The sequence below is a fragment of the Pleurodeles waltl genome, chromosome 6 (assembly GCF_031143425.1).
Source record: "Pleurodeles waltl isolate 20211129_DDA chromosome 6, aPleWal1.hap1.20221129, whole genome shotgun sequence".
Lineage (NCBI taxonomy): Eukaryota > Metazoa > Chordata > Amphibia > Caudata > Salamandridae > Pleurodeles > Pleurodeles waltl.
The window spans coordinates 220,752,068-220,763,628 of record NC_090445.1 but is presented as its reverse complement, the minus strand read 5'-3'; positions in this window follow the sequence as shown (position 1 = coordinate 220,763,628).

The window sequence follows — 11,561 nt, the reverse complement described above, 5'->3', positions numbered from 1 at the left end:
TCCAAAATCAGGTATGGTGGAGGCACTTCAGAAACATATGAAGATCATCAGCCAAGGCCAAACCGCATTTCTTACAGGCTATCATGTTTCCGTGCCTCAATTTAGATAGTTTTTCAGGAGTCAAGAAGGCCCTATGAATTGAAAACAGATGATTTCTTCTAAAGAAGCAGGACTAACTGTAGTAGATACTTGCCATAAATCTCTTATCTGTAATCCTGGCAAGTCTTCTCCCCACACTTCTTCCAGAAAGGTAAACTCTCCATCCACGATCTCCATTATCAACCAGCACAATTTTGTGACTTTCTTCTTCAGTAGGGTCTTCTGGTATAACAGCTCTTCCAAGTCATTCAAACCCCACACCTCCTCCTTTGTCTGGTGATTCGAGAGAAGAGCTGTTAGAGAGAAGGTGTTTCCTGTGTTGTGGATAAGATACTCCTTATAAAGGACCTACAAGTTTGTATCCAGGCTCCTTACTTCATTACATTTGGCAACGAGGTGACCGCCAAGGAGTATCTTAACACGAGGACACTGAAGTATCTACTGAATGTGTCTCATCAGAACATTCAAGGTTTGCTGTTTCCCTGTGGTGAACATCCTGATTGCACAGTTTAAAGAACTGCTGTTTCTTCTACCGTGAACTGTTTGCGTAGACTGGTGAGCGCTACAATTATTTTAAAGCCTCTCCATTTGGGGAAGTTAATTTTATAAACTGTCATTACCGTGCGCTTTCTCTCGCGCGTGTTTCAGTTTCAAGACACACTTTTGTTACCCGCTTACCGCCGCACGGAGGTGGATTTCCGGCGTTGTCGTCTCCTCAAGAGTCTGTCTCCTCTTAACATCCAGGAAGACTCGATTCCTTTATTAAACAGATAAAAAATAGTTACAGAAGGGGTCTTCACCAAGGAAAACAACCTGAAAGTGTACTTCATGCATAGTAATATGAAGAGAGTACAAAAGTGAAACTATTACTGAGCAGACAACATTGTGCAAAGTAGTTAACCTTTTGGAAGTTTATTAAAGCTTATTTATCAAACATATAAAAGATTCCTAAAGGGAAGACAGTATGCAGAACATTTCTCCTCCACCATTTTTTCTCACCATGCCAGGGGAACCACCTATCAAGAGGTCCAAATGGAAAAAGAAGTTTCTTCATTACTCTAGAGTTTGTGACACCAACTTATCCAATGAAAGAAAAACAGCCTTGCTTATGCATTGTTTAGGGTGTGAAGGACAGGAAATTTTTGAGACTTTACCGGATGCAGGAGATGATGGTACAGATTTAAATGAATTTGAAATGTGTTTAAAGAAATTAGATCTGCATTTCCTACCTAAAATCAGCACCATATTGGAGCGGTACCATTTTGGCATGAGAGAACAAAGGCCATGGGAGACTATTGAAGAATATATAACGGCGTTAAGAAAATTAGCTTCTACGTGCAAATTTGGAAGCACGATTGATGAGCGCATTAGAGAACAGTTTATGTTGAGATGTTCAAGTGATAAAGTGAGACAGGAATTGTGGAGCAAGGATGACCTGCCTCTGCATGAAGTTATCATGCTAGCCAAGAGCGTGGAACACACTTTAGCTTGTGTTGAAGAATTGGAAAGAGGGAGAAATTTGACGATAAATAAGATTACTGCGCGAAAAGAAAATGTAAAGAAAGAAGGAGACTGTGATAAAGGAGAGGAGAGAGTCACTCAAAAGCAATGGTCCAAATTTAAGGATGCTAGGTGTTTTCGGTGTGGCAACAATGGGCATTATGCATCCTATAAGAAATGTCCTGCCATAAATATGACTTGTAGACTGTGCAATAAAAAGGGGCATTTCACCAAATGTTGTAAATCAAATAAAAGTCAATCATCAGTAAAGGTTGTTGAGGATTGTATTCTGTCAGTCTCTACCAATGCTCAGAAAAAGAGTTACCCAAAGGATATAGTCACCATTTTAGGAGTGAGCAGTGAAGTATTATTTGATTCGGGAGCGTGGTTAACTTTAGTATCAAGTGACCTCTTTGACGAATATTTTAGCCACAAAGTTGACTTAAAGGAGCCTGATGTCATTCCGGGTGCCTACGGTGGTCAAAGTATAGACTTGAGAGGATATTTCAAATCTGAGATCACGTTCAAAACGAACACAGTGTTTGGGAAAATTTACGTTCCTGTTAAAGGAGATAGTGTTTTGAGCTGGCCACACCAAAGGGATCTAAATATTATCTTAGATCCCAACTCTCCCACACCTGTTATAATTAAAGAAGAGTTCATTGCAAAGTGTCAAAATGTTTGTGCAGTTTCGATTGACGGTGGTAGTGTAGAGGATCCACCAGGATTTGTTAAAGAGTACAGCGAAATGTTCAGTGACAAGTTGGGTTGTTTAACAAAATATGTTCATCGTATAAAGATTAAAGAAGGATCGGTACCAGTGGTGGCCAAAGTACGCCAAATCCCCATCTCGATGAAGGATGATGTTGAAAGAGAAATACGGAGGTTGTGTGACGAAGAAATAATTGAACTAGTGGAATCATCCGAGTGGGTTTCTCCCATTGTTGTGGCGCGCAAACAAACAGGAGAAATCAGGTTGTGTGTGGATTTGAGAAATTTGAATAAGTGCGTGGTCAGTGATCAATTTCCTCTGCCAAACATTACTGAGATGGTCACGTTATTGCATGGGTCAAAGTTTTTCAGCAAATTAGACTTAACTTCGGCTTACCATCAAGTCATGCTACATAATGACTCTAGAGACTATACGGCATTTATCACGCCTTTTGGGACCTTCAGATTTAAAAGGATGCCGTTTGGTTTGGTGTCTGCAGCGGCAGTGTTTCAACGCATAATGTACAATTTGTTTGGTTCAGAGCCGGGGGTAAAGTGTTTCCAGGGCGACATTCTAATACATGGGCAAACGGAAGCAGAACATGAGAAAAGAGTTAGGAGGGTTCTTACCATTTTGAGAGAGCATGGTTTAACTCTCAAGCTTAAGAAATGCTCCTTCTGCAGAACCGAAATTGAGTATCTGGGTCACAAAATAACTTCAAAGGGTGTGTGTCCGAAAGAAAGTCTAGTAACGAACATTTTGAATCTACGCAATCCGGAAAAGAAAGAAGAACTGTTGTCTTTTCTTGGTATGGTAGAATTCCAGGCCAAGTTTTTACCAAATTTAGCATCTAAAACTGTGCACATGCGGAGGTTGCTGAAGAAGGGTTGTGAATTTGTGTGGAATGAGGAATGTAAGGAAGAATTTGAGAGTATAAAAAGGGATTTGTCAAGTGCTGAGAGTTTGAATTCATTTGATCCGAAAAAACAAAGTGTCATTATTACAGATGCCGGTATGAAAGGCTTAGGTGCAGTTTTGTTGCAAGAAACAGATGAGAGGGTTCTCAAACCAATAGTATATTGCTCTAGGACTTTGCGAGGGGGCTGAGATCAACTATTCCACGATTGAGAAGGAAGCTTGAAGTGTGCATTGGGCTGTTCACAAATTAAGAAATTTCCTATTGGGAAAGGAATTTCACGTTTTCACAGATCATAAACCTTTGGTGGAAGTATTCATGAGTAAGGGTCTTGATACGATTTCCAGTAGAATTAGGTGGGTTGTAGGCCTACAAGATTTTGCTTTCAAAGTATGTTATGTTCCAGGACCTGATAACAGGATGGCTGACTGTTTGTCTAGACTTAGTACAGAGACAGAAGTGTGTTTGGAGAAGAATCTGGAAAGTGAAATAAGTGTATGTAATATAACGGAAGGAGTTGTGAGTCGAGAGGAATGGGTGAATGCAATTGTAGAGGATCTTGTGTTGCAACGGGTGTGCAAAGAAGTCAGTGAGGGATGGAGTTTAAGTGCCAAACGTGAGGAGGAGTTAGGAGGATTTTGGAAAGTGAAAGAGGAGTTATCTATAGAAGGTGGTGTACTTTTGCATGGTTCCAGATTGGTAGTTCCTGCTACATTGAGGGAGAAAATAATAGATTTGGGACATGAAGGGCACCAGGGTATGGGCAAAACCAAAGCCAGAATCGGTCTTAATTACTGGTGGCCAGGCATGGATCTCATGATTGAAAGAAAAATCAGAGAGTGTCCAGATTGTTGCAATAGTGACAAAGTCTATAAAGCCAGAGTACCGCCTATGGGGGTTAGAGAGATATCGCACAAACCGTGGGAGGTTGTAGCTGTTGACGTGGTTGGACCCATTCATGCGAGAGGTGGATGTAACTACATTTTGGTATTAGTCGATCAATTTTCTAGATGGGCTGAATTATGCATCAGCTGTAGTATGGAAACTAAAAAAATACTTGATTTTCTAAGTGATATTTTCAATCGTGAAGGTTATCCTAATGCTATTGTCACGGACAATGGTCCACAGTTTGTGTCAAAGGAAATGGAATCCTATCTTAAAGAAAGAGGGATGGGACATAAGAAGTGTTCCCTGTGTCATCCTGAAGGAAATGGTACAGTCGAGAGGTTTAATAAATGTGTAAAGGAGGGCATAAAATTGGAGGTTGCGGCAAACAGGAATTGGAAGGAGGGTCTAAAACGTTTTCTGCACGCATATAGGTTTTCTCCCCATACTACGTCTGGTAAAGTTCCTTTTGAACTGTTTAGAGGACGCAAAGCCAATACTTTGTTAGCACCAGGCTGGGTAAGTTGGGGAAAAGATGAGCGTGAAAAAAAATGTGTGCAGAGAAGGAAGGAATATTATGATGATAAGAAGAACACGTATGAAATTGACGTGAAAGTGGGGGATGAAATTTTAATTAAGCAACCAAAGCTATGTAAGAGTGGAAGCAAATTTATGGGTCCATTTGAAGTTATAAAATTGTTTAGAAATGCTGTGAAGATCAGAGATGGAAGAGTATGGAATCTCAATCGGTGGTAATTTCAAAGAAAAGTTCACGGGTTCATACATTTGGATGTACTACTTTGTAATTGTTATATTCAATTTTATGTTTCTTCTTAAAGTAATATTTTTATTTTATTTTAAAGGGGAAGGTGTGTGGTAGATGGTAGAATGGAAGGAATTCTATGCCTGGGGTGATGTCACCTTTGACATCAGATTAGAGTGTTGAAGGGTGGAAGTTCTGGTGATTCGAGAGAAAAGCTGTTAGAGAGAAGGTGTTTCCTGTGTTGTGGATAAGATACTCCTAATAAAGGGCCTACAAGTTTGTATCCAGGCTCCTTACTTCATTACACTCTGCACACTTCTTCCAACTGGTTATTTGGAGGTATTTGAATTTAGAGAGATTTCCCCCCATCTCCATATTGAGGCCCTTAAAAGACTCCACACACCCATTGTTAACTAGGTGGCCCCATTCCAGAAAACCTGCCTCCTTCAACGGTACAGCCAACCTATCTTCAGTCCATTCCGGCAAACCCAAAGAGTTCCAAATAGGGGTGTGCTTACTGTAATGTGGTAGCTTGGTAGCTCTCCTCACAGCCCACCAAAATTTTACCAGATCCAGCATTACCTTGAATCTTACTTTCTTGAAGAATTTATGCTCGCCATATTTATACAGAAAGCCTCTCTGGGCTATATCGCCAATTTCCATCATTACTCTGAAGATCTGCCCCATCTCAGAGTCCCCTGGTTCATTCAATAGCTCTCTTACATTTTTCAGGAGAAAGACCCATGTATAATATTGCATATCAGGCAAGATTTAGGGTCCTTCCCTGGTTTCAAAATTAGTGTAATAATTGCTTCCTTCCAGGACGGGGGGGAGCACGCCTCCCCCTTCTAGGACGTTGTTGCACAAAATCACAAAAAAATTGTTATACACTTTCCCAGGGCCCTATAAACTTCCATAGGTAAACTGGAAGGGCCTGGCGCTTTTCCTAACTTGCCTGACTTTATAGCTCGGTCCACTTCCTCCAGCCCTATTTGTTGATTCAGACCTCTAATATCCTCATCACTCAAGGTGACTAAGCCCAACTCTTCTACCCACATCTTAAACTTTCTCTGGGGACACCACTAATTTATCTGCATATATTTCCTTAAAGAAATTTCGAAAGACTTCTCCTACCTCCTTGACGCTTTTTCTGAGTCCCCCTGAAGTTACGTCCCATATTTCTGTCACCCTATTTCTAACTGTGTTTGATTTTATTTTCCATGCCAGCAATTTGCCACAATTTTCTCCATATTCAAAATGCGCTAACCTATTTGCCTCACATCTCTTCTTAATCCTTTTCGCAATCACAGCTGTCAACTCAGATTGCAACCCCTGATCTAATTTACGTAGCTGGCTTATTTCACCGTCATCCAACTCTACAAGTGTCAATCTTAGTTCTATTTGCTGTGTCTGCTTCTCTAACCTACTAATCTCTTCCTTATACACTTTCCTCTTGAAAGAGGCCGCTCTGATTATTCTCCCTCTCAGGAAAGCCTTAAAGGCGTCCTACACCAGAGCTGGCGTAGTTGACCCTGCGTTAAAATTAAAGAATTCCTCTACTTCAGCTTGCAGCTCTACCACCACATCCTCATCTAGTAATAACGTTCTATCTAAAGTCCACCTGCCTTGGTCCACCTTCCCCGTTAGATGGATATCCAAGCTAATTGCGGAGTGATCTGATAAATGAACTCCGACATGTACTACCTCCTTCAAACTTGTCTTAGACTCCCATCTATTAGAATGTAGTCGATCCTGGATTGGTGTCTATATTTTTTATTATATGTGTACCCCCAATTAGACCCCATCTTCTCCCTCCATATATCATATAACCCCAACTGGGACATCATAGTTAGTACTTGCATTTTCTCGTTCATTCTAGATCTACTCCCTGAAGATCTATCTAAATCGTGATTTAACACCATGTTAAGGTCCCCCATCCATTTTATATAGACTGGGAATTCCAACAAATGTTAAAAATACATCAATTAGGGGTGCAGTACCATCCGTTTTGGGCCCATAATAACCCACCAAAGTAAATGCACAGTCATATGCCACCAACTTCCCTATTTAATCTTGCTCAGAACAAAAACGAATGAGTATTCCTTGCATTCTTTCATGAACAAAGCATTATACTGAATGTCCACTAGTGTGAACTGCTCTTGGAGCCTATGGTTGAAAGGTTTTCAGAAGAGTACATTTCATCTTTCTCATAGTCATACACTGGATTATTTTGAATGTTTTCATTTAAATCTCTTAACTCTGTCAACACATTTTGGCCCCTGTGCAGTAATTTATGGTCTTCCTCCAGACAAATAATCCAAGGACCTTTGGGGAAAGAACATGTAGAATCAATCGACTGAGTCAGCCCCAGCCTATCAGATCATCTGGCGCACCAATGCTCGTATATGAACCATTGAGACCAAGAGAGAACTTCCTAGTAGGCCAAGCACATGCCTTAGATGATTAGTTTCTGGTAGGCTAAGCCAGAATGCCAAATTAATTGCTTTGAAGGTTAAACAATCTTCTTTGAAAATCTGTCTGACATCAAAAGGCAGACAGCAGAGTGCAGGCTATGCAGAATGGGGGTGACAGGGAGCAAGACGAAACATAAAGCTGGTAGTTAGCAATTGGTTCTATGTACCCATATCATACATGAATCAAGTATGAACCTCAAGACCTCATATTAGATCAGGCTCTGGCCGTCTCAGTAAGATCAGCCGTCTCAGTAAGATCATTTAACCAAAAATGGACTGGCAAAGACAGGGTCTCCACAAGAATAATAGAAATGTTGTTTTGGTGGCTTGCCTCCATAGAAGACAGTGGATCAGCTGCAGTGTATCCATAAAGAATGAAACTTTCAGATAAAACTGTGTGTCGTCCTCATAGCAATGAATGGAGCTATCTAGTTGACCAATCATGCTTAAGCGGCTCCACCCACAAAAAGAAATGCATGTGGGCACAAGGGGTTGATTGAGAAACGCTGATTGGGATAGTGGCAATGCCTGGCTCTACCCATTCCCCCATCCTGGCCCTCTGAGAATATTTGGCCGGGGGCTGGCGAGAACCAGTACAGACCCCTACCATCAGTTTCTCAATACGACAAAGTGTACTCCATGATTCCACACTGTTATCACTATCAAAAGCCACAGAGAGGTTATGAAGGTCTGCAAACACTTATCATCCCAATGAAAGTAGACAATGGAATCTATTAGCAACTGGAGAGTTGATGTTGTATACCAACTAGGGTGCGATCACGGGAGCTCACAATTCTCAACCCGATAAGGGAAGTGCAAAGTAAAACATGCTCTCTTCTTTGGAAAGAAAGATTAAATACTGGCAGAGAGGTAAAAAGCAAGCACTTCAGGTTGTATATTGTTTTTTACATCAAATGAGCTACAATCAGCAAAAAATGACATGTCCAAGGAAAGATTCCAGGCGGAGACCAGAACGCAGCCCATGTGTGCTACTCTAAGGGGCGCAACACTCTAGGTCTACTCTTCTCTAAGTCAAACACAGGAGATAGTGGGTCAAATTCTCAAACAGGTAGATCCATGAAACTAAAAACAAACCCCTCACTATCTTCAAGAAGGCTGTACTAGCGGTTAAGCATCCTCCCCAAAGCACCTGCTTGTAGTTTATAATCATCCATCCTTGAGAGGCCGACTGGGACAAGAGCCCTTACACCATATGCACTATGAGCATACATGAAGGAGCAAATCAGTAAAAAGGCCCTTCGCCGTAGTGTCTATTGGCATTTCTAAGCCACTCTCCTCCTCTTCCACCTACTTCCAGAGATGCCAGGTATGTTTTACAAGTGTGTGATTGCTGGTGCTTGATTCACTGTGCACGTTCGAAGTATTACTCTATGAGTGCTAGACTTGCATTTTGATTTGCGGTTAAAAATGATGCCATTTTGTGGAAGTTGTGAGTGCTGGATGATTTTCTGCTTTGCCCTGGTTTCTGGTTTCTCTACATAAGGTACTCCTGCTAGATTTTCAGGATCCATGTCACATTGGCAGCACAGCCAGAAAAAATACATTTACCTACATTGGATAGAAATGTAACTTATTTTCATAGTTGGAGGTTATAATATTATCTGACAATGGTCTCACCAGGCCGGGTCTATGTTGAACATCTGTCATACAGTATTGGTTCTGATCTAATAAAGAGCCAAGCCCACATGAAATGGGTCCAGCACAGCGGCAGGGGACGACAACGGGGTGTGTGTGAATAAATATATATATATTTTTTTAACTTTATTCATTGCCGCTGCCATCTTCTCCTGTCGCCTCGTTCATCCTCCTTGCCTGTTTTGGTGCCCCAACATTTGCTGAGACACCAGAAAAGGCTCCCCAGCAATCCTGGCATTGCTTACATGCTAACCATAGCATGTAAGCAGCGTAAGGATTGGTCTGAGTGGTAGTGACTACCGCTCAGACATGACCCTGGGGACTGTGCACTTTCTCCAGCTCCGCTGTGTACACAGCTGGGCTGGAAATACCTAAGTGCACATGTGTATTTGGATGGCCGTCTTAGGCAGTCCAAACACACATGCGCACTTAGTGCACACAATTGCTCATCCCCCGCTCCCACCTCCCAAGGCCCAGCCCTGCCCCTTCCTGCACCTGTTGGCTGAGCCAGCAGCAGAAAAATAAAACAATATTCAAATATCGTTTTATTTTTCTGTTGCTGGCTCTTAGCCAGAAAGGTGACGCTCCTCCGACATTGTGGATGAGCCACCCCTGGTTCAGCATAGTGTTCAGTCAGGTTAGGTATAGTCACTGTTGGTTGGAGCCAATTATAGCTCCATTAAAATGTACCCATGAATCTGAGGGAGGTATTTGAAATACAAACTAAAAGGACAGGGGTGCAGCTGTTAGTGGTTCACTGGTGCATTGGCCCTGGGGTCCAGAGGTGGGCGGGCCTAGTGCACCCATGCTATACCTTCCTCTCACTCCTCAAAAAAAAAGGCACATTTCCTTGTTTGCATTACTATCAATAGAATATGTGCTGCGCCACTGTAAAAGGCATGTGATTGGGATCTGTTACAGGCATCATAAGTAACCACCACATGGCGATGCAGGGCCTTACTGCCTTTACGAATACTCATATACATTTGGGGGCTGTTGCATTCTTTAGGTTGTGTGTGTATATATATATATATATATATATATATATATATATATATATACACACCTAGGTTGTGTGTGTGCCTGTGTGTGTGTGGGTGTGTGTACACATATAAATACATGATTTCACAATCTTATGGACTGACTAAGCAACATAACCAAACAAACCAGCTTAAAGTTTCAACCAAAGAATCTCTTGAGTCTAAATGACAACAGTTGTCACACAATCTGCAGTTAAAAAAACAAAACATATTTCTTTCATTTTCTCTCATCATGATGGCCAGGATTCTGTGGCTGATATGTATGTGCATATTTATGCATGCGTTGGTTAAAAAAAATCCTTCTTGTACCAGGATGTTTGAAATGAACAATATCCAGGACTTGTTGATAAGTAAACCCCAGCTATGATAAGGCACAGCATAAAAGGAGATGCAGCAATCTCAGGTAGACTCCCCAACTCACAAGATCCTTGTTGACTCTTCAAGTTCTGAGGTGACATGAAGGTGTTCCACATACAGAACACACGATGCCCTTACACACGAGTCACCAAACATCAACCTCTTTTTCAAATATTAAGTAATAAAGACAATAACAAAAATATGAACTAGAAAATGAAGCGTACTTAAAGGAAACAGTAGTGTCTGAAACACCAGGATGAATGACAAGGCCGATTGCTACGGGGTGGTGCCGAGATAGAGGCATCTTCAGAGGATCCTTGTAGATTGCGGGATTAACAAGTACATTCACTCAGCTTTGTAGAGGAGATTCGAGAGAATCCTTGTGCACCTTGAACAGAACAGATAGCACTCTTACTCCTGGACGGAGAACCACTTCGAGACATCACTCGTCGTGGATGGATCCTCTGCATTCTATCCACTATTCCACAATGTCACTATTGCCTCCTTTAACCCTCGCAGTATTGCTGCACTCTTCAACAACCCACACAGGACCACGAAACCTTGACAAGCTCATGTAGTGCTAGACTAACTACTCTCCCACACATCAATTCAAATGGGGATTTTTCCGTTGAAATATGTGGAGTAGTTATATAAACACACAGTAACGCATGAACAGTCACACGTTTGTTGCACTGAACAGCATTTTGAGCACACCACATTAAGACACAATAAAAATCTCCCATCCATTCTATTGCTTCGAAGGCCATACCATACAGTCCTAATATGTCTCAAACCAACCACTCTTCCCTTAATAAAAAAAGAAAAAGAAAAAAACATCACATATGAAATAAGAGGTAAACAGAACCCGTTATCAGGGAATATAAATTCCAGGACCCTTGCTTAACAAAGGCCTCAAGCAAATAATTGATGACTGAATCAGTTGTGGATTCACGCATCAACTTAACTTTCACCCAATTTCTCATGATCAATAAGCACAAGTCCATAATGCAGCCGCATTGGCAGAATCTGGAAAGGACCCAAAACATCCAATCCGAATTTTCCAGGTCCTCTCAGGAGCACATACAGCGGTTTCTGCAGGTGCCCTTGTAACCATTTGTGTATCACTAGCTCAGCATTGTACACATTCACCTACAGAAGT